Source organism: Canis aureus, chromosome 14, assembly GCF_053574225.1.
Source record: "Canis aureus isolate CA01 chromosome 14, VMU_Caureus_v.1.0, whole genome shotgun sequence".
NCBI classification, from domain to species: Eukaryota; Metazoa; Chordata; class Mammalia; order Carnivora; family Canidae; genus Canis; species Canis aureus.
Window position 1 is genome coordinate 30,645,875 of NC_135624.1, and position 15,529 is coordinate 30,661,403.

Consider the following 15,529-nt stretch of genomic DNA (forward strand, 5'->3'; position numbering starts at 1 on the left):
ATTCTATGGGAAGCATAAGAATAGAGAAATCTGTGGTTGGAGAGTTTGCAAGAAGGAAAGGTTTCAAGATGCCGTTTTGAGGAATAACAAAAATAGGTACTGTGCTATGATTAGAATGCTATTTCACCTCTGGTTCTCATTTGATCCTCAGAGAAAATCATGGATGTCAGGAGCATGAGTGGCATGTGAGTATGTGAGCCTAGAGCTTTGACTCCAGTGTCTGGTTCCGCTTCTCTCTCTGTGTGTTTTGTTTTGCTTTGTTTGTTTACTTACTTATTTATTCTAGGATCTGAAAGAGGATGTTGGCACACACAGCCTGACTTCTTTGAGGGTGTGGTTTACTCTTCTGGACCCACTTCTGGTGGGTGGGAACGAACCAGAGATTTCCTTCGTTGTCCCTCCCTGTCTCCGCTTCTCTCTCTTCTCAGTTTCCTTCCTCGTGTAGAGGGATAGTACCAGCAATAAAATCTCCTTCGGAGAGCGGGGGGCTGATGGAAAGCTAAAGAAGAAAATAGACGTGACATAGGTTGGAAATTATAAAATACCACCCTAATATAGATAATTATGGTAGTTATCTCCGCCGACATCCGCTCACAAAGAGCAGACAGCAATGGCCATTGAGAGCCATTATGTGTAGTAGGTTGCTATGCACCTGCTACCATGTCAAGCACTTTATATACAATTTCATATCTAGTCTTATAACAACCCAGCAAGGGAGAAACCTCCTCTTCATTTTACTTGTAAGGAAACCCAGACTCAGGCAGGTGAAGTCATGGAACCAGGACCTGGATCCAATGTGATGTTAAAATCTACTCCAGAAATCTGGGGTTGGGGAGAAATGGGAAGAAAAGCCATCTGGTTCCTTCCACCTTATGCACCCCGCCCCCATGAACCGCACCTCTTAACTCCCTGCCTTTCCCTGCCTCTACTCATCTGTTCTCCACACTCAGCCCCTGCTGGGACCCTCTGCTGCCAGCAGGAACACAGAATGGCATGAGGTCAGGATGAGGGAGTTTGGTTTCTCCCAGGCCTGGGGAACAGCCCAGAGGCTGGCCTAGCTGCCATTCTTTTGGGGATGGTGTGCTCATGTGACGGTTGCCCAAGCTGCAGAGAGTGAATGCTGTTACCTCTGGGGGCCCAGGCTGAGAGGGGAAGAGGACAAAGCAGCCTCTTGGAGGAATGCCCAGGCACATTTGGAGGCTGGTGGATCTGCAGTCACTCAGCACCACGTCCTGACTGTCCTCAGCTGCATCTGACAGCCCAGGAATTTGGGGAACATTCTATTGCACCTCAGTTACTTTTGTCTTTTGTCGGACAGCTTAGACTGCCTGTTTCTCGGAGGTGCAGGGGGCTGCTTTCCAGCATGGCTGGCCAGGGCTGCAGGGGAAGGTGGAGGGAGAGCATGGACTTGGGGTGTCACTCGGAGCTGTGGGGGTGTGAGTGCCAGAAGTCCAAACGGATCCAGGTTAGTAAAAAGAGGGGGTCATTTGTTAGTTTAGGTGGTTGAGGGAGATGTTCTAGAAAAAGTTCTGCGGGGTCAAGGATTTTCTAAGGCAAGAACCCTTACACACTCTCCATCCTTCCCTTATTCTCCCTCTACCCTTCTGCGGGGAGATGGGCACATAATCAGAGTGCCCTTGATCAAGTCCCCAGCATGAAGAAAAGGCTGGTCAGAGGAGCTTTTCTTTGACTTTGCAGCTGGCAAACCCCCATTTAAAGAACTTGGCTCAAGCTGGTTCACTGGGTATGATAGTTGGTTTGGTGGGGGTGGGATGGGGAGTCAGAGAAGAAAAAAGGGGAGGGAGGAAAGACATCAAATCCACTGTCTGGGCATGAGAGGGACCGAGAATCCTTCCCATCTCATCTGGAATAAGACATGAGAGGAACAAGGGCAGGAAATAAGGGGCCACCTGGCCAGGGAAAGTCACCGCTTAATCCCTCAGGAAGAAAGACCATAGGAATCCATCTGGAACAAAGAGCCATCTTATTGACTATTTTTTCTCCTCTGGAAACACTACCTGAAGAGAGTCATGTATTCTAACACACTGGTGGGAGGAAGGCTTACTTGCATTGGCTCAGACTTCCTAAAGATACTTTTTAGCTTTCTTTGTCAGAAAACTTGATTTGTTCCTGTCCAGAAGCTCATTGTATTAGTGGCCCATTGCTGCGTAACAAATTGGTCCCAAATGTAGCCCCTTTGCCTCTTAAGATAACACTTCATTCCTCACAGAGTCCATGGGGTGAGAATCTGGGATCTGCATGCTGAGTGCCTCCTGGATCAAGGTGTCTCAGGAGATTGGGGCTGTAGTCATCTCAAGAATTTCTCACATGCTTAGCCTTCTCTTTAGACCATGTTTCCATGGAAATGCCCTGGATTTGATCTTTGCTGTCAAGCTGTCAGCCAGGCCTAAGGTCTTGGTTCAAGACAACTAGGTCGAAGTGTTGGCTTCGTGAGGTGGCTGGCCGGCTTCCGTCCCTCACAGGTTGTTGGACTGAGGGCCTCAGTATGTCACCATGTCCTATGGTCTTCTTCATGGGACTGTTCACAATATGGTGGCTTCGTTGTTCTAATGCAAGTGATCAGAGAGAGTGAAAGAGAGTGAGAGGGTTGTTAATGGAAGCCACAGTCTTTTTATAGCCTAATATTGGAAGTGACGTCATATAATTTCTGTCATATTTAGTTACTTAGAAGTGAGTCACTATATGCAGTCACTAAATCACACTCACACGGAGGGGTACAGGAACACCTGAATTTCAGGAGGTGGCTATTAATGGAGGCCATCTTAGAGGCTGCTCATTTACTTGAGAGGAAACATTTGCAGGACACATGTTTATTCAACAACTATTATATGCCAGTCACTCTTCTAGGGGCTTGGGTGCATTAATGAGGAAAACAAAGATGCTTTTCCTCAAGGAGCTTCCAGAGGGAAAAGCTCCTGCAAAGTTTTTGAGGGATATGAGAACACGGGGCCTTTGAGGAACCATTAGAAGTTCAGAAGCATGGGGACCAAGCTGGATATGGAGTTAGGGAGGTGATCAGGGTCTTCCTTGCTATGTAGAGCATTTGCATTGATACCCAAGGCAATGGGGAATCCTTAGTGGATTTTAAGTGTGAAGTCATGTTCCATGTAGTACCAGGCTGGATGCAGGGAGACCAATCAGAAGGCAGGACAGCAGTTTAGGCAGGAGATGATGCTACCCATCTGGCGAATGGTTAATATGCTATATATCTCTCTATACAAGGGAGTATCATTTAGTATCAAAAGGAATGATACATTGGGTGCAAGTTAATACATAGGTGAACATTGAAAATATGCTAGCTGAAAGAAGCCAGTCACAAAAGACCATGTGTAGTATGATTCCTTTTATGGGAAATGTCCAGAATGGGCAAAGCATCCACAGAGACAGAAAATAGATGAATAGTTGCCTAGGTCTGGGGAAGATGGGGGCTGGGAGATGATGCTAAGAGTATTGAGTTTCCTTTTGGGGAAACTGAATTTATTTATTTACTTAAGAAAAAGAGAGAGAACACACAAGTAGAGGAAGGGCAGAGGGAGAGGGAGAGAAAATCTCAAGCAGACTCCCCACTGAACCTGGAGCCTGACCTGGGGCTCCATCCCAGAACCCTGAGATCATGGTCTGAGCCAAAATCAAGGGTCAGGTGCTTAGCTGACTGAGCCACCCAGGTGCCCCCCACCCCCCACCAAAACTCTTATATTGAATGTGATGATGGCTGCACAGCTCTGAATATACTAAAAAACATTGAATTGTCCACTTTACCTGGATGAATTGAGTGGTATGTGAATTACATCTCACTAATAGAGTGGTTGCAAAGACACAAAGAGCTAAAGAGCAGAAAGGCGCCTGTCACTTGACCTAAGAAAGTTCTTTGGAGCAGGTTTTGGGCTCATCCCTCCTGAAGCCATGACTTGATTCCTCGAACCGTATTTCAGCTCGTCCTGTGTCACTATCATTTCTCCTATTTCATGCACACCTCCTGAGCCCCAACCTCTTGTCTCTCTGCTTTTCCTCACTCTTGTCCCCAGTTCCTCCCCAGGAGCTCCCAGACCTATACTCACTGGCATCTCTCCTCAGACTTGCTGACAGCTCTAGGTCTAGCCTCCATCAGTCCCCTGTTCTGTTCTCACTTCATGTACCATGTCCTGGATGGCCCCCGCTCTCCTTGGCTCAGACCTCAGGTCTCTGACTCATCTTCCACTCATATCTCCATCTTGGCTCTGTCCTCCGGAAAGACCCAGCCTCACCAAGAACCTCCAGGGGAGCCAACCTCCTCCTTGGGGGCCGATTCCATGAAGCAATCAAGCCGTAGACCAGCAAGGGAAATGCCACCCTTTACAGCATCCCCCCCCCCCCCAGAGGAAAATCTGTAAACATTCACGTACTATAAATTACAGGGAAAATGTGCAGAGAGAGTGAAATAGCTTCTTCTTCTTCTTTTAAGAGATTTATTCATTTATTTGAGAGGAAGAATGAGAGAGCATGAGCAGGGGGAGAAGCAGAGGGAGGGAGAGAATCCTGAAGCTGACTCTCCACTCAGGGCTCCATCCTAGGACCTTGAGATCATGACCTGATCTGAAACCGAGAGTCAAGGCTGCTCAACTGACTACGCCACCCAGATGCCCCTGAAATAGTTTCTTGTTAATCATAGTTCCCTCGTTACTGAACTCCTACTATGTGCTAGGTAATTTATGTGCATAATCTTCTTAAATTTTTGCAATCCTTTGAGGTCGGTTATGGTTAACCACACTTGACACATGGTGATCGGTGGCTCTGGACTCTGGGAGGTGGTGTGACGAAACCACAGCTGCACGACCGGGTGTTGGCAGAGCTGGAATATCATCCCAAGTCAGCATGGCTGCAAGGCTCCTGCTCTTCTCAGTGCCCTGTGCTGCCTCTGCTAAGGGCACATGAGTAGCAAATTCTGGTCATTAAGTTTGTTTCTTACACTATTGGTTCCTTGATGTGGGGGAAGGGGGAAGACTGTTCTTCTGAGTCCTGTTCTGTATTCAAAGACCTTTTGGTCACCAGATAGCCAATGAATGATTTTTTTAAAAAAAGATTTTATTTTTAAGTAATCTCTAGACCCATCAGGGGGTTTGAACTCATAACCTTGAGATCAAGAGTCACACAGTCCACCGACTGAGCCAGCCAGATGCCCCTCCAATGCCTGAATCCAGCAGGAGTGGGGTCCATCTATCTGCTTCCCGGCTCAGTTTTTCTCTTTCCTCTGTTTCCATGAGTAGAGTGAGCAGTGCTGACAAGCACCTACTCCATTTCCTTGCCAGAAGTTGGTCTTTTAGCTTTGGTTCTTGCCTCCTCTCTCCCAAATCTTCTGGGTCCCTCAGTCTATCTAGCCCTTTTTCTTCAGAGCTCTTGATCCAATTTCATTCATTTTCTCAGTCCACAGCACCATTGCTCTATCAGACCAACACAGTCTCATAGCTGAATGATGGCCACAGCCCCCCAGCTGCTCTGTCTGCCCTGGTCCCCATCCCTTCCAATCTTCTCCAAACTGCACTCAGGGAGGTCTGTCTAAGATGAAAATCTGATCTTTCCGTGTTTCTGACCAAGTGCTTTCGATGGCTCCGCCTTGCTCCTGGGATGGAGTCTAAAATCCTTCCTCAGGCCCTCCACGATCTGGCCCTGCTTCTTCTCATCTCTCACTGCTCTACTTGCCAAACCCCGTGCTCCAGGAACTTCTTTCTGTTTCTTGAAGGCACCACATTCTTGCTTGCCTCTGGGCCTTCCTATGTGCTTTCTTCTTTGCTAAGAATACACTTCTCAGACATTTGTCTGGCTTTTTCAGCCAAACTTAGCTCCTGACTTAGGCGTTGCTCATTCTGGGAAGTCCTTCCTCCCACACCCTCCAGGGCTGTGTCACGTGTATCTCCGTGTGCTTCCTTTATCTTATGAATTATCATTCTGGACTCCAGTTTATCATCCATCTATTTCTCCCACCAGATTTCAAGCTGGGGCAAAAGTGTGGGGCTCGTTCTACTCATTGCGCTACCCACCAATGCCTAATATGATAGATGCTCACCTACTAAATGGAAGTTGTGGCCAGCACAGCAGTAGGTCTTGTAATTCAAACTAGGGTAACAACATTACTAGAAGGTAGCATGTCTTCATAGTGGTTTGGTCCTCCTTAGGACCTGACTTTATGGAAGGATTCTGGTAACAATGTTATTTACTGATACTAAACATTATGACATATTATTGCTCTTTTTAAAATATATTATTGCTCTTTTAAATTTATACTTTGAGAATGATGCCCCTGGGAGTAGAAGATTGATCTTTGGAGTGAGACAGAACTAGTTTTCCATCCTGGCTGTTCCCCTTCTTGGTTGAACCAATGGTCCCCTTTGGGCCTCCATTCTTCAGCGAGAAATGGGAATAATTATATCCACTCACAGGTTTGATGAGAGGAGAGAATGCAGTAATACATTAAAAGCTCTTGGTATAAGGCCTGGCCCAAAATAAGCACTTTGAAAATGCTAGCCATTATTAGCAGAACAATAAGGATAATAAAAGCTACCTGCCTGGCAATTAGATACTTGACAGATGGAAGTTGTATTGTTATTGCTATTATAATAAGGGAATGCTTGTGGTTTTCTTATAGTGGTTCTGAGATGGATTGGCAGGAAGCTGCTCTCTGGGGATGTAGGCGAGAGGAAGCCATTGCTGGGAAGGTTCTTCCCCTGGTTTTCTGGCAGCAGACATATGATGACCAATTCTGGTTGGACTATGCTAAGGAGAGTGTTGAGAGGGAGTCCTCCAAAGGTCGGGACCTTCTCCTGGCAACTCTCTTCTTTGGGCCAAGCTCAGCACAGCATTTTGGAGAGGCCCTTGGGTCCTTTCCTCCTGCTACCCTGAAGGAATGAAAAGACAGTCCAGGGCAGCATTTGGAATCACAGGAGGTGGGGGGACAGTGTTGAAAAGAGAGCTTGGTACTTGGAAAAGACCACATCTATGAAACTGTACGGAGACCTCATAGACACATTTTGGTAACAAGCACTAGCACTGCCAGGAGGCTCAACTGCTAGTCTGATGGCATTTCCATTCTGACCTGAGACTTCTGGAGGCTGCTTTATCTGCAGTGTGTGTCTTGGGCTGGCCCTTCCCTCCTCCTCTTTCCAAAGCTTGGCCTTTAGGAGTGTGGGTGTTGCTGTTGCTCTCCCTAGTTAAGAACAGGGAAGTGAGCTGGGTTGCAGAAGCCCAGGGAATTTGGCTATGTGGAGCAGCAAGGCTGTTGCCAACTTGGCTCCTGACTTTTGTCTTCTAGCATCTTCCATGTGCCTCAGGCCTGTGATTCATGGCTACCTAGAGGGTGTGCTGCGATTTTTAAAGCTGAGAGTGGTAGAAGAGGGTGGGTTTGGGGTCCTGGGTGTTGCTGAGCTGGACCTTGGCCTCTACACCTTATATCTGTGTACCCCTGGTTAAGTTATTGCTGGTGCTTCTCAGAGCTGGAGCTTCCTCATCACCAAAATGGGGGTCATAGCTTCATTTAATGTAATTCTTAATGTTTGGCTTTGGTTCTGTCATATTATCATTTGTTCTCTTTGTTTTTGTTCTTTTTTCAAAAAAGATTTTATTTATTTATTCACAAGAGACACACAGAGAGAGGCAGAGACATAAGCAGAGGGAGAAACAGGCTCCCTGTGGGAAGTCTGATGCAGGACTCAGTCCCAGGACCTGGGGTCATGCCCTGACCAGAAGGCAGACGCTCAACCACTGAAGCACTCAGGTGCCCCTTTGCTTTTTTTATGTTTTCTACTTCCTGCCTCCTTTTGAATTATTTGAAAGGTTTTCAGTCTTCCATTTCAATTTATCTTTGGAGATAAATCATGTGCAACATACAGACTCGTGTCGCTCCAGATTCATATGTTGGAGGCCTAAGCCCCAGTGTGGTGGTATCTGGAGGTGGGCTTTCAGGAGGTCGTTAGGGTTGGATTAGGTCATGTGGGTGCAGCCCCCTGCACCATTCATGCCCTTAGGATGGGAGACACCAGAGAGCTGGCTTCCTCTCTCTGTCTCCACCTGCATACCCTGAGGAGAGGCCACCTGAGGACAAAGCAAGAAGGCTACTGTGTACAACCCACAGAGAGAACTCTCCCCAGACATCCACCTGCTGGCACTCTCATCTCTAACTTCCAGTCTCCAGAACTGCGAGAAATAAATTCTGGTTGTTTATGCCACCCAGTCTCTGATATTTTGTTATGGCAGCCTGAACAGATCAAGACAATAATATCTCTTGTATGTTTTTTCTCAGTGGCTATTCAAAAGATCATAATATAAATACTTAATGTTTCATGGTCTACTTAGATAGTCTACCATTTTTAGTGCAATATAGGCATCTACCCATCTTGTAGGCCCTATACCCTTCTCTCCTGTATTTTGTGCTTGTCATATGTATTCCATGTACACACACTAAAAATCTCACCAGACAATGCTATAATTTTTGCTTTTTGCTATCATACATATTTCAAAGAACTTAGGAGGAGAAAAATAGTTATGTAAGCAATGTGTCATTTTTCTTTGGCTGTTTTCAAGACTTTTCTTTGTTTTGGAGGTTTGATTGTGATGTGTCTGGGCATGTAAATCATGCATTTGAAAGCATTTTTTGACATAAGGGGAATATGCATTGTGGAAAAAGGATTCTATGCATTGTGACTGCAAGTTAGACAAAACCACATAAAATTTAAAAACACAATTGCATACAATATCAAGTCTCTTCTGGGACTTGAATGGTCCTAAGGATGTAGCAGGATGCAAAAACTCACCAGATCTTAAAGCTTTAAAATTACATTTCTTAGGCTATCATTGTCTTAGTCCCATCGAGGTGTTATGACAAAGAACCACAGACTGGGTAGCTTTTAAACAACAGAAATGTATGTCTCACAGTTCTAGAGGTTGTAAGTCCAAGGTCAGGGCACCAGCATGGTTGGATGAGGGCTGTCTTCTGAGTCCCAAACTTCTCATTGTGTCCTCACATGGTGGGAAGGGGCAAGAGAGCCCTCCTGGGCTCTTTAATAAAGGTATTAATCTCACATGTCGGGTCCATCCTCATGATGACCTAAACACCTCCCAAATGACCCTTTTCCTAATTCCATCACATTGGGCATTAGGATTCCAACATGAATTTTGGGCACACATATATTCAGACCAAAGCAATCACAGATTTCTAGAATCTATGGCCAGAGGGAGAAAGACATTTATATGCTGGGAGCTTGCCAACAATAATGGGAGCTTCAGACTTTTGTCAGTAAAAGAATTTGGTAATGACCTCCCCCCATCAAGGATGTGGGCCAACTGATGTCTCCTCTTGAAGTTATGGAAGAAGTGATATCAACCTTCATAAATAGGGCTGCAAATAAGAATCTAGGCAGCCTGCTCCATTCCACATCTCTGTTAGTGGATAAAGCCAACTGCAACAAAAAAAGCATGCCTTAAGTGGCCCGAGGCCCTTCCAATTGTCATGATGAATATGAGGGCTGCAGTTCAAAGGACTGTGGGGCTGCAGACCAGATGACACCGTCAGGGGACAGCCTGTGATGGCTCCAATCCCTGGAGGACATATCACCATCTTCATCCAAGACACATTTTCTATTCCAATTCCTTCTCATCCTGAGTGTGAGCTGCCAGGACACAGGACTCCATGCCAACCCAGGAACTCCAGCCGGGAGACTGTGTACATGAAGGAATTCTGGATACAGAACTCCCTCACAAGTGGATGGATTGTGTCCTGTGAAATTTTTATACTCCTGAGAATTGGCTCTCTGCTACAAGCTCAGAGACCAATGGACAACAAGCCACAACTGACCCAAACCATAGCCAAAAGAATGTGAGCCTCCCTCCTCAACAAATGACTGATGTTTAAACTTGATAACTGAAAATTTGCACCCACATTAGGCAGCTTTAAACTAAAGTAAAAGGGGATTATCCTGTGGCATTTGCAGCTAATGGTGAATTTCATAATCAAGCTTTGAAGAACTGTCTACAGATCCAGGATCAGTGACTTCTCAGGATTGCTGGTGTGAGCTGGAAGACCTTGGAGCCCACACAAATATGGAATTCACAACAGTCTTCATTCATGTGTGAATTATAGGTGCACAGAGTAGGGAGCTCATAATCAAGGGACCTTTGTGTCACAAACTCTGAAGGTAAAAACTCAACAAACAAAAACCTCAGTATTTCCTTTGGTGTACATTAGTTGCTTTGCATCAAGCATTAGTTTGATGTAGTCTCACTTGTTTATTTTTGCTTTTGTTGCCTTTGCTTTTGGTGTCAGAGTAAAAAAATCATTACTGAGACTGATATCAAGGAGCTTAACTACCTGTGTTTTCTTCTAGGAGTTTTATGGTTTTAGGTCTTATGTTCAAGGCTATAATCAATTTAAGTTAAATTATCCATAGGGCATAAGATAGTGATTCAGCTTCATTCTTTTGCAGGTTGCTGTGTAGTTTTATCAGCACCATTTATTGAAGACATTTTCCCCACTGTATATTCTTGGCTCCTTTGTCATAAATTAATTGACCACATCTGTATAGGGTTTTTTTTTTTTTTCTGGGTTCTTTATTCTATTCTTTTGACCTATATGTCTATCTTTAGTTGTGATCATTTTCTATTGTTATATAGCAAAACCACAAACTTAGCAGCTTCAAATAAGACACATTTATTATCTCAGCTTCTGGGAGTCAAGTGTCTGGGTATGATTTGTGTATAAATAGGAACCCAGAGACTGTCTGCTCAGGATCTAACAAGGCTGCAATGTGGCTGGCAACTGGGTTGTGTTCTCATCTAAGGGCTCAGATGGGGAAGGATTTGATTCCAAACTCATTCAGGTTGTTGGCAGAATTCTGATGAGGGCCCCAGCATTTTGGTGGGTGTTGGCCAGGGCCACCCTCAAGTCCCAGAGGCTTCCTGCAGTTCCCTGCCATGTGGACTTCCAGATAAGCCGTTTATAACATGGTGGTTTGTTTCTTCAAGACCAGGAGGCATGCCTCTCTCTAGTTAAAAGTCTTATATAACAAAATGTAACCACAAGAGTGACATCCAGTCATCTTTGCCATAATCAGAGCAGTGACATCCCATCACCTTTGCTATATTCTAAGCAAATCACAGTTTCTCCCCAAATTAGAGAGGGAGGGGATTGTATAAGGGCATGATCCATTGGGGGTTGCCTTAAGGTGCATTTGCTACACTGGGTTATGAGACAGATGACCCATATTTTGCCCTATCTCCGGCATTTACTGGATGCATGTCTTTCAGTGAGTCATTTCATTTCTCTTCATATGTAGCTTCATCTCTAAATTGGAGCTAATAATTTACTCCCTGCTCATGTCACAGTTTCTAAGAAGATTAAATGACATAATGCATGCACAGAGGCTACAAAACTGAAATTATAATGTACCAAGGAACACAAACTGATTACCCAGATGAAGCCTTTATTATAACTAGTTATCTTCCTTGGAATTGGATAAATGTTGAGTTACATAAATTTCTGATCTATCTGTTGTCAGGGGCTTAAATAGACTTGGATAACAAAAGACTGTGTTTAATTTTATAGAGACACTTATAGCTTAATCAATTATGCTAATGGAAATGTATATGCAAAAATCTTGACAACTAAGGGACTCTTGAGGGTACTTTTAAAAATTATTTAAAGCATCATAAATATAGATTATACAACTTATGCATAATATCCTGCTAGCCAGAGATATCTGCCAAATAAATGCAGGGCTGAAGTCATGCAATGAATAATAAGTCAAAAGTAAACTTCTGAATCTGGTACTACCAGAGCCACAGAATGGCTCTGTGACATTGGGAAATGAATTTATTGCCCTGTGAGCCTCAGTTCCCTCATCTGTAAAAATGAGAAGGATGATCTCCAAAATCTCTGAGGTGCCTTCCAGCTCAAAGATTCTAAGAACCATACTGACAATGCCATTTCCGGATTCAACACATTTATGGTTTTGGGTTATAATAAGCAGATCTAACTATCATGTTCCAGTGTTGTGAGAGTCCATCTGTTTACATAGTAACTTGAATTGGAAGTTGAATTGTATATGGTGGGTGCTCTGGGGTACCACCCCGTCTCCCTTTAGGACCAATATACATTTATTCCTCCGGTGGCTGCCAATGTTGTTGGCAAATACCTGAGTTCCTCCTCAAAGCTGCGCTCAGCTGAATAGAGCTACTGGGCTCAAGGCCATGCAGCCTTTTCTGGGAGCAACTCATACCCAGTGACTGGTCAAAGCAAGAGTCATAAACTGGGAACATAAAGTCACAACCCGCTACCTGCATTTAGGGTAGCTCTAATGGTCCATCCTAACTCAAGAGTTCCCCATGGGGTTGACTGAGAACACTTTTGGAATAATATCGCACTTCAACTCCTTCTCCTGCCCTGCCTGCTGTCACCGCCTTCTCATGAGTGTTAATCCTGAGAGTACTTCTTAATCAACTACCATCTTAAAGCCTCTTTCCCAGAGAGCCTAACCTAAGAGTTATTCTGTTAGCATCCAGCTTCAAGTTATAGGAAACCAAGCAAAGTGTAAGTTAAACAACAGAGCTCTAGGGTTAGTTAATTTAGTGGTGTGAGAGCATCATCAAAGGTCCAGGTGCTGTCCAGCTTTTCATTTTGCCACCACCAGGAAGTTAAAAAATGGATATGCAGGCAATTAAAAAAAATAGAACAATAGACCATTGATAACCTTAAAACTGGTTTTTATCATGACAAATTTTCTTTCTAAAAAAAAAAAGAATAACCAGGGGAATATTAAAAAAGAAAACCATAGCTGGGGGCATCACAATGCCAGATTTCAGGTTGTACTACAAAGCTGTGGTCATCAAGACAGTGTGGTACTGGCACAAAAACAGACACATAGATCAATGGAACAGAATAGAGAATCCAGAAGTGCACCCTCAACTTTATGGTCAACAAATATTCGACAAAGGAGGAAAGACTATCCACTGGAAAAAAGACAGTCTCTTCAATAAATGGTGCTGTGAAAATTGGACATCCACATGCAGAAGAATGAAACTAGACCACTCTCTTGCACCATACACAAAGATAAACTCAAAATGGATGAAAGATCTAAATGTGAGACAAGATTCCATCAAAATCCTAGAGAAGAACACAGGCAACACCCTTTTTGAACTCGGCCACAGTAACTTCTTGCAAGATATATCCATGAAGGCAAGAGAAACAAAAGCAAAAATGAACTATTGGGACTTCATCAAGATAAGAAGCTTTTGCACAGCAAAGGATACAGTCAACAAAACTAAAAGACAACCTACAGATGGGAGAAGATATTTGCAAATGATGTATCAGATAAAGGGCTAGTATCTAAGATCTATAAAGAACATATTAAACTCAACAGCAAAGAAACAAACAATCCAATTATGAAATGGGCAAAAGACATGAACAGAGATCTCACAGAGGAAGACATAGACATGGCCAACAAGCACATGAGGAAATGCTCTGCATCACTGGCCACCAGGGAAATACAAATCAAAACCACAATGAGATACCACCTCACACCAGTGAGAATGGGGAAAATTAACAAGGCAGGAAACAACAAATATTGGAGAGGATGTGGAGAAAGGGAACGCTCTTGCACTGTTGGTGGGAATGTGAACTGGTGCAGCCACTCTGGAAAACTGTGGAGTTTCCTAAAGAGCTAAAAATAGAGCTGCCCTATGACCCAGCAATTGCACTGCTGGGGATTTGCCCCAAAGATACAGATACAGTGAAACGCCGGGACACCTGCACCCCAATGTTTATAGCAGCAATGGCCACAGTAGCCAAACTGTGGAAGGAGCCTCGGTGTCCATTGAAAGATGAATGGATAAAGAAGATGTGGTTTATGTATACAATGGAATATTACTCAGCCATTAGAAACGACAAATACCCACCATTTGCTTCAACGTGGATGGACCTGGAGGCTATTATGCTGAGTGAAATAAGTCAATCGGAGAAGAACAAACATTATATGGTCTCATTCATTTGGGGAATATAAAAAATAGTGAAAGGGAATAAAGGGGAAAAGAGAAAAAATGAGTGGGAAATATCAGAAAGGGAGACAGAACATGAGAGACTCCTAACTCTGGGAAACTAACTAGGGGTGGTAGAAAGGGAGGTGGGTAGCGGGTGGGGGTGACTGGGTGACGGGCACTGAGAGGGGCACTTGATGGGATGAGCACTGAGTGTTGTTCTATATGTTGGCAAATTGAACACCAATAAAAAATAAATTTGTAAAAAAAAAAACACCTTAAAATTTCCAGGTTATTGCTAATTATGTTTACTAAGCCAAAGTAGACACAAGCAACAGTTGTTGGATGCTTAATAGATATGGGACATATTTTTACTTTACCAAATTTAGTCCTTATAATCATCCCATGTAGTGAGTGTTATCCTCACTTTATAGATGAAAAAACCGAGGCTCAGAAATGTGAGTGATATGTCTATGGTCATATGCTACTAAATGGGCAACCTTTGACCTTTTGGCTCCTAAACAGGCATTAAATTCTTTCCATTATAGTGGCTCAGCTTCTGCCAATGTCACCCTAGATGCCTGTAAAGAGAGTTCTTTGATTGGAAGCAACAGAAACTGACTTTGACAAGTATAAGCAAAAATGGGATTAGTTGGAAGTTTATGAACTATATTTTGGTACAGGAAAAGACACTTCTACAGGTATTTCAATCACAAAGGGACTTGATACAGAGAATTATGTGCTAAAAAAAATTGTTGGAAGGGCTGAGAAGATTCTTGGCTGAAATTTTAGGAAAAACTACAGAACAATATACACCAACCCAAGGGAAGTTATTGCCTTTGAGGTCACCTCTGAAGCTAAGCTAAGATCAAGAGCCAACCACTGCTACCCCTAGCTGCAAGGGAGTCCAGCATACATAGTTTTAGCTTTTCAACCTCCCCAACCAGGAGGGTTGATGGAAGCTAAATGCAACATTTAGCTCACAAATATGTGGGGTAGCTTACAAAATTAAAGAAAAAAATCAGAGAAAATAGGTCTTGGGAATGATAGGAACTAGAGAATTTCCAGGGACTTGGCAATGGGAACTAATGGAGAGGTTCGCTACGGTTCAATCCACTAGTTCCTTCCACTTTTAGCCAGAGATTGGTCATCAAACTATATCAAGATAAAGAGGTATTTTAGGGTTGGGGGATGGGTGAAATAGGTGAAGGGAATTAAGAGTACACTTAACATCATGAGTGCTGAGTAATACATAGAGTTGTTGAATCACTATATTGCACACCTGAAACTCATATAACAAACACAGTACATTAATTACACTGGAAATAAAATAAATACTCAACATTATGCATAAATAAAGAGATAGTTATGCAGAAAATAAAGAGGTATTTGGGAGTATCTGCAATGTACACAGCATAACGGAAGGCAGTGAATGGGAATGTTAACATTAATATAAAAATGGCCTAAGGTATCAGCCTTACCATCAGGAACAGTATTGCTAGGTCGTACAGTTCAA

The 15,529-nt window shown here is 43.6% G+C and overlaps 1 long non-coding RNA gene across 1 annotated transcript in view; it reads left to right on the plus strand.

Annotated features, from left to right (window-relative positions):
• Nucleotides 1-1,303: 1,303 nt before the first annotated feature.
• Nucleotides 1,304-15,529, plus strand: part of LOC144282890 (uncharacterized) — a 46,964-nt gene continuing 32,738 nt past the window's right edge. Inside the window, exon 1 of the long non-coding RNA XR_013351304.1 lies at nt 1,304-1,465. This is a non-coding gene — a long non-coding RNA (uncharacterized LOC144282890). The remainder of the gene's footprint in view (nt 1,466-15,529) is intronic.